Raw genomic sequence first — 11,442 nt, 5'->3', positions numbered from 1 at the left:
CTCTTCGAATTATCCATTTGGTTTGGCCAACTAGATTGGTAGTTCTTTCCATGGGAGAAGTGCTTAGCTTTGGGCTCGATCTTGCGGTGTCCTTACCCAGTGACAGAAGGGGCAGCAAGGCACGTATTGCATCGTTGCCATCGAGGATAACAAGATGGGGTTTATTTCATATTGCATGAATTTATCTCTCTACATCATGTCATCTTGCTTAAGGCGTTACTCTGTTTTTAACTTAATACTCTAGATGCATGCTGGATAGCGGTCGATGAGTGGAGTAATAGTAGTAGATGCAGAATCGTTTCGGTCTACTTGTCACGGACGTGATGCCTATATACATGATCATGCCTAGATATTCTCATAACTATGCTCAATTCTGTCAATTGCTCAACAGTAATTTGTCCACCCACCATAAAATACTTATACTCTTGAGAGAAGCCACTAGTGAAACCTATGGCCCCCGGGTCTATTCTCATCATATCAATCTCCATCACTTTAATATTGCTTTGCTTTTTACTTTGCATCTTTATATCAAAAATACCAAAAATATTATATCTATCAGATCCCACTCTCGTAAGTGACCGTGAAGGGCTTGACAACCCCTAATCGCGTTGGTTGCGAGTAGCTATCGTTTTGTGCAGGTACAAGGGACTTGAGCATGGCCTCCTACTGGATTGATACCTTGGTTGTCAAAAACTGAGGGAAATACTTACGCTACTCTGCTACATCATCCCTTCATCTTCGGGGAAAACCAACGCAAGCTCAAGACGTAGCAAGAAGGATTTCTGGCGCTGTTGCCGAGGAGTCTACGCAAAAAGTCAATATACCAAGTACCCATCACAATCCTTATCTCTCGCATTATATTATTTGCCATTTGCCTCTCGTTTTCCTCTCCCCCACTTCACCCTTGCCGTTTTATTCCCCCCCTCTCTCTCTATCCTCCCTCTCACCAATAATTTCATCCTTACTAGGTAATTCTTCTTCACGGTGTTGTCTACTAAATTTAGAGAAATTAAATTCGTGAGTCATATCATCTAAACCGATAGTAACAACATCCCTTTTGCAATCTATGGTAGCATTAATAGTGTTTAAGAAGGGTCTACCAAATATAATGGGACAAAAGCTATCTTGTGGGGAACCAAGAACAAGAAAATCAGCAGGATATTTAGTTTTCCCACACAAGACTTCAACATCTCTAACAATTCCCATTGGTGAAATAGTATCTCTATTGGCAAGTTTAATTGTGACATCAATATCTTCTATCTCAGCAGGTGCAATATCATGCATAATTTCTTTGTATAAGGAATAAGGTATTGCGCTAGTACTAGCACCCATATCACATAAGCCATGATAACAATGATCTCCTATTTTAATAGAAATAACAGGCATGCCTACCACCGGTCTATTTTTATCTTTAGCGCAAGATTTAGCAATTCTAGCAGTCTCATCAAGGAAATGAATAACATGCCCATCAATATTATCAGACAAGAGATCTTTAACAATAGCAATATTAGGTTCAACTTTAACTCGCTCGGGAGGTGTATATGTTTTAATATTGCTTTTATGAACCATAGTTGAAGCTTTAGCATGATCCTTTATCCTAATAGGGAAAGGTGGTTTCTCAACATAAGAAGTAGGAATAATAGGATCATTATAAGTAATAGTCTTTTCTTCAACTTTAATAGGTGCAGCTACTTTTACTTCTATGGGAGGATGATATTTAAACCACTTCTCCTTGGGGAGATCAACATAAGCAGCAAAAGATTCACAGAAAGAAGCTACTATCTCGGAGTCAAGTCCATATTTAGTGCTAAATTTATGAAAAATATCGGTATCCATAAAAGATTTAACACAATCAAAACTAGGTGTCATACCTGACTCCTTACCATTGTCGAGGTCCCAATCTTCAGAGTTGCGTTTAATTCTTTCCAATAAATCCCATTTGAATTCAATAGTCTTCATCATAAAAGAGCCAGCACAAGAAGTATCAAGAATGGTGCGATTGTTACCAGAAAGCCGAGCATAAAAATTTGAATAATCATTTCTCTTGAGAGCTCATGATTGGGGCATGAATATAACATTGATTTAAGCCTCCCTCAAGCTTGAGCGATGCTTTCTCCTTTGCGAGGTCAAAAATTATATATATAATTGTGATCACGATGAACAAGATGCATAGGATAAAACTTCTGATGAAATTCCAATTTCAATCGTTTGTAATTCCAGGACCCCATATCATCACATAGCCTATATCATGTCGTTGCATCTCCCTTCGAAGATAAAGGGAAGACCTTCTTCTTAACAACATCTCCGGGTACACCTGCAAGCTTAAATAATCCACAAACTTCATCCACATATATTAGATGCTCATCGGGATGTTTTGTTCCATCTCCTAAAAAGGGATTAGCTAGCGGTTTTTCTATCATACCTGAAGGAATTTCAAAGCAGACATTTTCATTTTCAGTAGGTTCAGTAGGTTGAGGAGCCACTCTTTGATCTACTGGTCGGGGTGAAGATACCCCGAACAAGCCCCTCGGAGGATTACTTTCCATAGTAACAAGTGACAATAAATTTCAGCACACTATATAAATTTTTCCTTACCAAATTCCACCTACCAAAGGCGCTTCACTCCCCGGAAACGGCGCCAGAAAAGAGTCTTGATGACCCACAAGTATAGGGGATCTATCAGAGTCCTTTCGATAAGTAAGAGTGTCGAACCCAATAAGGAGCAGAAGGAAATGATAAGCGGTTTCCAGCAAGGTATTCTCTGCAAGTACTGAAACAAGTGGTAACAGATAGTTTTGTGATAGGATAATTTGTAACGAGCAACAAGTAACAAAAGTAATTAAGGTGCAGCAAGGTGGCCCAATCCTTTTTCTAGCAAAGGACAAGCCTGGACAAACTCTTATATAGAGAAAAGCGCTCCCGAGGACACATGGGAATATCATCAAGTTAGTTTTCATCACGCTCATATGGTTCACGTTCGGTACTTTGATAATTTGGTATCTGGGTGGACCGGTGCTTGAGTACTGTCCTTACATGGACAAGCATCCCACTTATGATTAACCTCTATTGCAAGCATCCGCAACTACAACAAAAGTATTAAGGTAAACCTAACCATAGCATGAAACATATGGATCCAAATCAGCCCCTTACGAAGCAACGCATAAACTAGGGTTTAAGCTTCTGTCACTCTAGCAACCCATCATCTACTTATTACTTCTCAATTCCTTCCTCTAGGCCCAAATAATGGTGAAGTGTCATGTAGTCGACGTTCACATAACACCACTAGAGGAGAGACAACATACATCTCATCAAAATATCAAACGAATACCAAATTCACATGACTACTAATAGCAAGACTCCTCCCATGTCCTCAGGAACAAACGTAACTACTCACAAAGCATAAACATGTTCATAATCAGAGGGGTATTACTATGCATATAGGATCTGAACATATGATCTTCCACCAAATAAACCAATCAGCATCAACTATAAGGAGTAATTAACACTACTAGCAACCTACTAGCACCAATCCCGGACTTGGAGAAAAGAATTGTATACAAGAGATGAACTAGGGTTTTGAGAGGAGATGGTGCTGATGAAGATGTTGATGGAGATTGCCCTCTCCCGATGAGAGGAGCGTTGGTGATGACAATGGCGATGATTTCCCCCTCCGGGAGGGTAGTTTCCCCGGCAGAACAGCTCTGCCGGAGCCCTAGATTGGTTCCGCCAAGGTTCCGCCTCGTGGCGGCGGAGTTTCATCCGAGAAGATGGCTTGTTATTTTTTTCCATTGAAAGACTTCATATAGCAGAAGATGGCCACCGGAGGGCCACCAGGGGGCCCACGAGGTAGGGGCGCGCCCAGGGGGTAGGGCGCGCCCCCACCCTCGTGGGCAGGGTGTGGCCCCCCTGGTGAATCTCTTCCACTGAGTATTTTTTATATATTCTGAAAACGTCTTCCGTGAAGTTTCAGGACTTTTGGAGCTGTGCAGAATAGGTCTCTAATATTTGCTCCTTTTCCAGCCTAGAATCCCAGTTGCCGGCATTATCCCTCTTCATGTAAACCTTGTAAAATAAGAGAGAATAGGCATAAGTATTGTGACATAATGTGTAATAACAGCCCATAATGCAATAAATATCGATATAAAAGCATGATGCAAAACAGACGTATCAGACGACGATGGCGAGCGTACGAGGCGGCCCGGCTTGCGCCGCTGCCCGGAATGGACGAGGTCGAGCGAGGCAAGCCTCCTGGATGCAATCCCGAGTGACGGTGATGACGGTAGTCACGGAAATGATTGTGAGGCAGCGGTCATCGCGAGTTGTTCGAGCTTGGATTCGAGCAGAAGAGGAGGGCGCCGATGGGGGGAAGAGGGGGGAAAATATGAGGGCGATCTAGGGTTTCGGGGGGGCATCCATATAGGGCCAGGGGCAACGTGGAGGGCATCCACGGCCATGGCGCCCTGGATGTGCGCCACGCCATGGCCCCTGCCTCCCCCTGTACGTGGTAGGGGAAAGGCTGGTAGTGGGCTGGACATGTGCACACTAGAGCCCACTTGGGCAGTACTAGTTTAGGCCTTTTCTCTTTTTTATTGCATTTTCTTTTCTGTTTTCATATTTAGTCTCAGCTTTGCATTTTATTTTATTACCAAATGACTTTGTTCACATTGAAACTTGGCACATAATCACTAGGTAATATTTTGCATTAGCTCACAAAGTTGAGTGTAACCGGAATAAAAAGGTGATGTTGGTCCATAACAATTGATTCTAGGGTCTAATTTGTAGGTCAAATAATGTTGGTGTCAACATGATAATAGATCAGGGGAATTTATAGAATAATTTGAACATTTTAGTTTTATTGTTTGAGAAGTTTTAAATTTCATATATTATTTGAATTTGAAATCAAGTGGAGTTTCAAATGAGAAATTGTTCAAAGTGACTAGGCACAGTTTTGGCAAAATGGTTAGCTTGACCTCAAGGATTATTGTAGCTTAATTATCCGGACGTTACACTAGGGCTATGGAGGCGTGATGGACCCCAACCCTTGCTGGCGGGAGGGATCTTGCTCCATTTAAGGTGTTTTTGTGAGTTCATTTAGGGTTTGTGTCCTGGCTAGGAAGACAAGGCGGTGGCGGCTTGGTGAAGATGGAATAAGATTCTCCCCGCCTAGTTCCCGTTCTGGTGATGCGTTTAGCTTCGTCAGAGGGACGTGTGGAGATGTGTACCGGCGGATCTCACGGGATTATGTCGGTGCTAGTCTTCGGTGGATCCGAATGGATCCCGTCTTTCTTTGTTTTCGTTCGTGAGTCTACAGGTTGGATCGTTTCAATCTATAGTTCTTTTCATCGACGACACTTGATGTTTTGGTGCGCTGGTGCAGTGGGGTCTTAGCACGACGACGGTTGCCTTAGAGAAAGTACAATAGTGGGCTTATAGCCTGCATACATGGCAATTTTACCCATGTGGAGGAGAAAGACATGAAATAAGGGGAGTGGGCTCTCATGCAAGAGCCTAGCTATATGCGTGCTCCAAGGCAGATGCAATAAATGTGAGGAAAGAGATATAGAGAAGATGAGAAGAAGTACTAATCTCATAGCCAACCTTATAGCTAACCTTATTGTATGAGTGACTATATGTGTTGGCTATATATAATATGGCAACATCTTATAGCCAGCACTTGGCTGTATTATTAACCATGCTCTTATCCACGGGCTTTGTAGGCACGAACAAGGGCTCAGCCTTTTGGAAAAATGACATGTGTCATCCATTAATGCAATGTGAAGTCGCTAACTGATACGTCTCCAATGTATCTATAATTTTTGATTGCTCCATGTTATTATATTATCTATTTTGGATGTCAATGGGCTTTATTTTACACTTTTATATCATTTTTGGAACTAACCTACTAACCGGAGGCCCAGCCCAAATTGCTGTTTTTTTGCCTAATTTAGGGTTTCGAAGAAAAGGAATATCAAACGGAGTCCAAACGGAATGAAACCTTTGGGAACGTGATTTTCTCAACAAATGTGATCCAGGATACTTGGAGTGGGTGTCAAGAAACAAGGGAGGAAGGCACGAGGCAGGGGGCGTGCCTACCCCCTGGGCGCGCCCTCCATCCTCGTGGGCCCTCCGTTGCTCCACCGACGTAATTCTTCCTCCTATATATCCCCGTACCCCCCAAACATCCAGGAGCACCATGAAAACCTAATTCCACCGCCGCAACCTTATGTACCCGAGAGATCCCATCTTGGGGCCTTTTCTGGAGCTCAGCCGGAGGGGGCATTGATCACGGAGGGCCTCTACATCAACTCCATGGCCTCTCCGGTGATGTCTGAATAGTTTACTTCAGACCTACGGGTCCATAGTTATTAGATAGATGGCTTCTTCTCTCTCTTTAGATCTCAATACAAAGTTCTGCTCGATCTTCTTGGAGATCTATTCGATGTAATCTTCTTTTGCGGTGTGTTTGTCGAGATCCGACGAATTGTGGTTTATGATCCAGATTATCTATGAACAATATTTGATTCTCCTCTGAATTCTTTTATGTATGATTGATTTATCTTTGCAAGTCTCTTCGAATTATCAGTTTGGTTTGGCCTACTAGATTGATGTTTCTTGCAATGGGAGAAGTGCTTATCTTTGGGTTCAATCTTGCGGTGCTCGATCCCAGTGATAGAAAGGGAACCAACATGTATTGTATTGTTGCCATCGAGGATAAAAAGATGGGGTTTATATCATATTGCATGAGTTTATCCCTCTACATCATGTCATCTTCCTTAAAGCATTACTCTGTTCTTATGAACTTAATACTCTAGATGCATGTTGGATAGCGGTCGATGTGTGGAGTAATAGTAGTAGATGCAGAATCGTTTCGGTCTGCTTGTCTTGGACGTGATGCCTATATACACGATCATACCTAGATATTCTCATAACTATGCTCAATTCTATTAATTTGTCACGCCCTCGATGCGGCTATATCTCCCACGTGTCGAAGCACGACTTAGAGGCATAACCGCATTGAAAGCAATGTCGCAAGTGAGGTAATCTTCACACAACACATGTAATACAATAGGGGAAAAGATACATAGTTGGCTTACAATCGCCACTTCACACAATTACATGAATAAAGCATTACATCATCCAGATACAATCAAGGTCCAACTACGGAACCAAAATAAAAGAATAACCCCAAATGCGACAAAGGTCCCCGATCGACCCCAACTGGGCTCCACTACTGACAAACTAGAACGAAACAACACAAAGGACAAGATCTTCATCGAGCTCCCCCTGAGCTGGGTTGCGTCATCTGTACGGACTCATCGGCACCTGCAAGCTGGTTTTGGAAGTATCTGTGAGTCACGGGGACTCAGCAATCTCGCACCCTCGCGATCAAGACTATTTAAGCTTATGGGTAAGGTAAAGGTAAGAGGTGGAGCTGCAGCAAGCGACTAGCATATATGGTGGCTAACATACGCAAATGAGAGCGAGAAGAGAAGGCAATGCACGGTCGAGAAACTATGATCAAGAAGTGATCCTAGAACAACCTACATCAAGCATAACTCCAACACCGTGTTCACTTCCCGAACTCCGCCGGAAAGAGACCATCACGGTAACACACGTTGTTGATTCATTTTAATTAAGGTCAACTTCAGGTTTTCTACAACCGGACGTTAACAAATTCCCATCTGCCCATAACCGTGGGCACGGCTTTCGAAAGTTCAAATCCCTACAGGGGTGTCCCAACTTAGCCCATGACAAGCTCTCACGGTCAACGAAGGATATTCCTTCTAGCGGGAAGACCCGATCAGACTCGGAATCCCGGTTACAAGACATTTCGACAGGGTAAAATTAAACCAGCAACATCGCCCGAATGTGCCGACAAATCCCGATAGGAGCTGCACATATCTCTTTCTCAGGGCACACTCAGATTGTCTTAGGTACGGGTAGGCCAGCCCAGAGTTGCCCCTGGTGGCCACCGGCAGCTGACAGGTTGGACCAACACTCAGAGGAGCACTGGCCCGGGGGGGTTAAAATAATGATGACCCTTGAGTCTGCAGAACCCAAGGGAAAGAAAAGGGGTAGGTGGCGAATGGTAAAACCAATGTTGGGCATTGCTGGAGGAGTTTTACTCAAGGCGAACTGTCAAGGGGTTCCCATTATTACCCAACCGCGTAAGGAACGCAAAATCCGGGAACATAACACCGGTATGACGGAAACTAGGGCGGCAAGAGTGGAACAAAACACTAGTCATAAGGCCGAGCCTTCCACCCTTTACCAAGTATATAGATGCATTAATTAAATAAGATATATTGTGATATCCCAACAAGTAAACATGTTCCAACAAGGAACAACATCTCCATGTTCCAACAAGGAACAAACTTCAATCTTCGCCTGCAACTAACAACGCTATAAGAGGGGCTGAGCAAAGCGGTAACATAGCCAAACAACGGTTTGCTAGGGCAAGGTGGGTTAGACGCTTGGTTCAACAATATGGGAGGCATGATAAGCAAGTGGTAGGTATCGCAGCATAGGCATAGCAAAAGAGCGAGCATCTAGCAAAGCAAAGATAGAAGTGATTTCGAGGGTATGGTCATCTTGCCTGAAATCCCGCAAGGAAGAAGAACGAGTCCATGAAGAAGACAAACGGACGTAGTCGAACGGATCCTCACAAACGCGACGTTATCGGAACCAACCCGAAGAAGCAACACCGGAAAGAAGCAAACAACATAGTAAACAACCATCACATAATCATGGCACGATGCGCAAACAAGTATGATGCATGTCCGGTTTAATGAGGCATGGCATGGAAAAGGGCACAAACAAAACTACAAGTTAAATGGAGCTCAATATGCAATGAGTTTCATATTGATGGAACACCACATCAAGTTATTTAGTTCGATCTCGTTTATGTACCCAACAATATTAAATGTTGTTAAACATGGCAAGAGGGTGAAGCAAATGAAAACTACCTATCTAGGCAAGTTTAAATGAGGCCGGAAACAACGACCATCAATTCCGGAAACTCCTCATATGCATATATTAGGTTTGGTCCTGTTCTGCCCTAAACCATATTTTATAGTTATTAAACATGCAAGATGATGCCACCATGTTAAACTAGGCAAAATTCTACCCCATTTACATATAAAGTTTATTAAATTCGGAGTTACGGTTAATTAGTTATGAATTAAAGCATTTTAACATGGCATAGGAGCAAATTTAATCAAATAACATTTTAAACATTTCAAACATAGATGAAAGTTGGATATAATGAATCTAGACAAAATTCTAAGCAAGTTTCATATATAACTTATTTAGATCCGATGCACGGTTCATGAGTTATCATATGCATGATCCACAAGGGTTTTTCTGCAAAAATGCTCTCCTCTGGAAAAATAGACAAATTGTAGATCTGGAAAAAAAACAGAGGCGGGCCGAATCGGACTGGGCCAACAGTGCACAGTGGGGTTCTCACCCAGTGGGCCTTTGCCCAAGGCGGTGGAAACAGCAGGCCGGGCAACTGGGCCGGGAGCTGGGCCTTCGGGCACATCGGCCCACGCGGGGCCCACACGAGAGGCGCTATTCCTCCTCGTGCCCGCACGAACCGAAAGGCAGAGACGGCGGCGACGGCGCACGCCAGCGAGGGCACAGCAATGGCGGGGAGGTCGCGGTGACATGGGGATGGCTGGATCTGGCCGCGCCGGGTCCATTCCGGCCGGATCCAACGGCGGTTTGTCGTGGGCGTCGGCGAGGGAGCCCTGGTGGCGGCGCTGACCACATGGAAGCGCAGAGAGGTCACGGAGAGAAAAGAGAAGAGAGAGAAAAGGGAGAGGAGAGGGATGGGGTCGACCTGTTGGAGCTCGTTGCAGCTCCGGCGAGCAGCTCCGGCGAGGACGTCGACGGGGCCTGGTGCGGGAGCTCCCTCCCCTGGAGCTCGGGGACGAGGGAGCGGGAGGCGACGCGGGGGCTGTCCCGAGCCCCAGATGGGCTCAGGTGGGCCGCGGCAGGGATCGCAGGGCCGGCGGCTGTGGGGAGCGCTGGGGTGAGGTGGCGACACCACATGGCGGCCCAGGGGTGGCTGGAGACGGCCAGGGGCGACGTGGCACGCCCAGATTGGTCCGGGGCACGGCGGCGGCGGCGCCAAGTGGCGGTAGGAGGCTGGATGTGCACGGAATTCGAGGAGGAGGTGGGGATTGCGGCTGGCTAGAGGTAGGGGATAGGTTTAGGCTAGGTTTGTCCAAAAATGGGATAGGGAAGGTGTATATATAGAGAGAAGGGGCTAGGGTTAGGGGGGTTTCGGAGCCCTCCGATCGTAATCGAACGGTTCCGGTCGGAGGGGGGTTTAGTGGGCTGGACTCGGGCTGTGTAGGAGGGTTGGACTGAGAGGAGAGAAAAGAACTGCAGCCCGACACGGGTTTCCGAAGACCGAAAACGTCCGACGAAAATACCGGCAACGGTGCCGCTATATATATAACGGTTGGGCTATCAAACGAGCTCCGAATGCGACGAAACTTGACAGGCGCTCTGTCTACACTATAATAAGACCGCATGCCAAGTTTCATCCCATTCCGAGAACATTTTCCAGCCACTTATAAAATACTATCTCGGACATGCCGCGGGCGCGTGCAAGTGTGGTTGGGCTCAGAACGGACAACGGAGAGAACTCGGAGAACCCGGACGGATGCAAGTTTCGAAAACATGATGATGCAATGCAGATGATGACATGGCAAGATGCAACATGCAAGCGAATGACAAGGCAACAACAGCGAATAACTGGAGGACACCTGGCACGACGGTCTCGGGGCGTTACAACACTCCACCACTACGAGAGGATCTCGTCCCGAGATCTAGAATGGCACCGGAGGGAAAACGGAAGAGAAAGAGAAGAGGTAAAACTAAGTTGCTCCTTTGACCAATGAGTGAAACCAAAGAACCTTGCAAAAGTTAAACAAATTGAAAGAAAGAATACAATGGAGACGAACGAAGTTGAAAACACTCCGTTAGAAAAGAGGGACAAGGAAGAACAACTTCGAGCAGCACTCCGGTTGAGAAGTTATGCAAGACTTGATAAGGCGAAAAGAACTTGAGCAAAAGGCACAACACTCCGGTTAAATGGATAAGCATGAAAAGAACATGATCCTGACAAGAACAAGAAGAAGGTTTGAAGAAAGCAACATCACAATGCCTCCAAAAGAAGTGAGAGAATGGAACTGAATGAACGGGGGAGAAAAAACAAGGTCTTGAGAGAGCACGCTTACACCAAAAGCTAGAACGAAGTTGTTGGGTTATCAACAACGAAAAGGATAAGCTTGATATGGACTTATAGAATACATCTCAAAATTATGAGGTGACAACCTGCCATTCACGGGAAAAAGAATTGGATTGATAAGAACAAGGAGACGAGAAGCTATCTCACCGGGAGGATAAAGAAGAGCTTGGGTCCTTTAT

Source organism: Triticum urartu, chromosome 7A (genome assembly GCF_056163025.1).
Source record: "Triticum urartu cultivar PI428250 chromosome 7A, HENAU_Tu73, whole genome shotgun sequence".
NCBI lineage: Eukaryota > Viridiplantae > Streptophyta > Magnoliopsida > Poales > Poaceae > Triticum > Triticum urartu.
The sequence above is the reverse complement of the archived record's forward strand: the minus strand, read 5'-3'. Positions refer to the sequence as shown.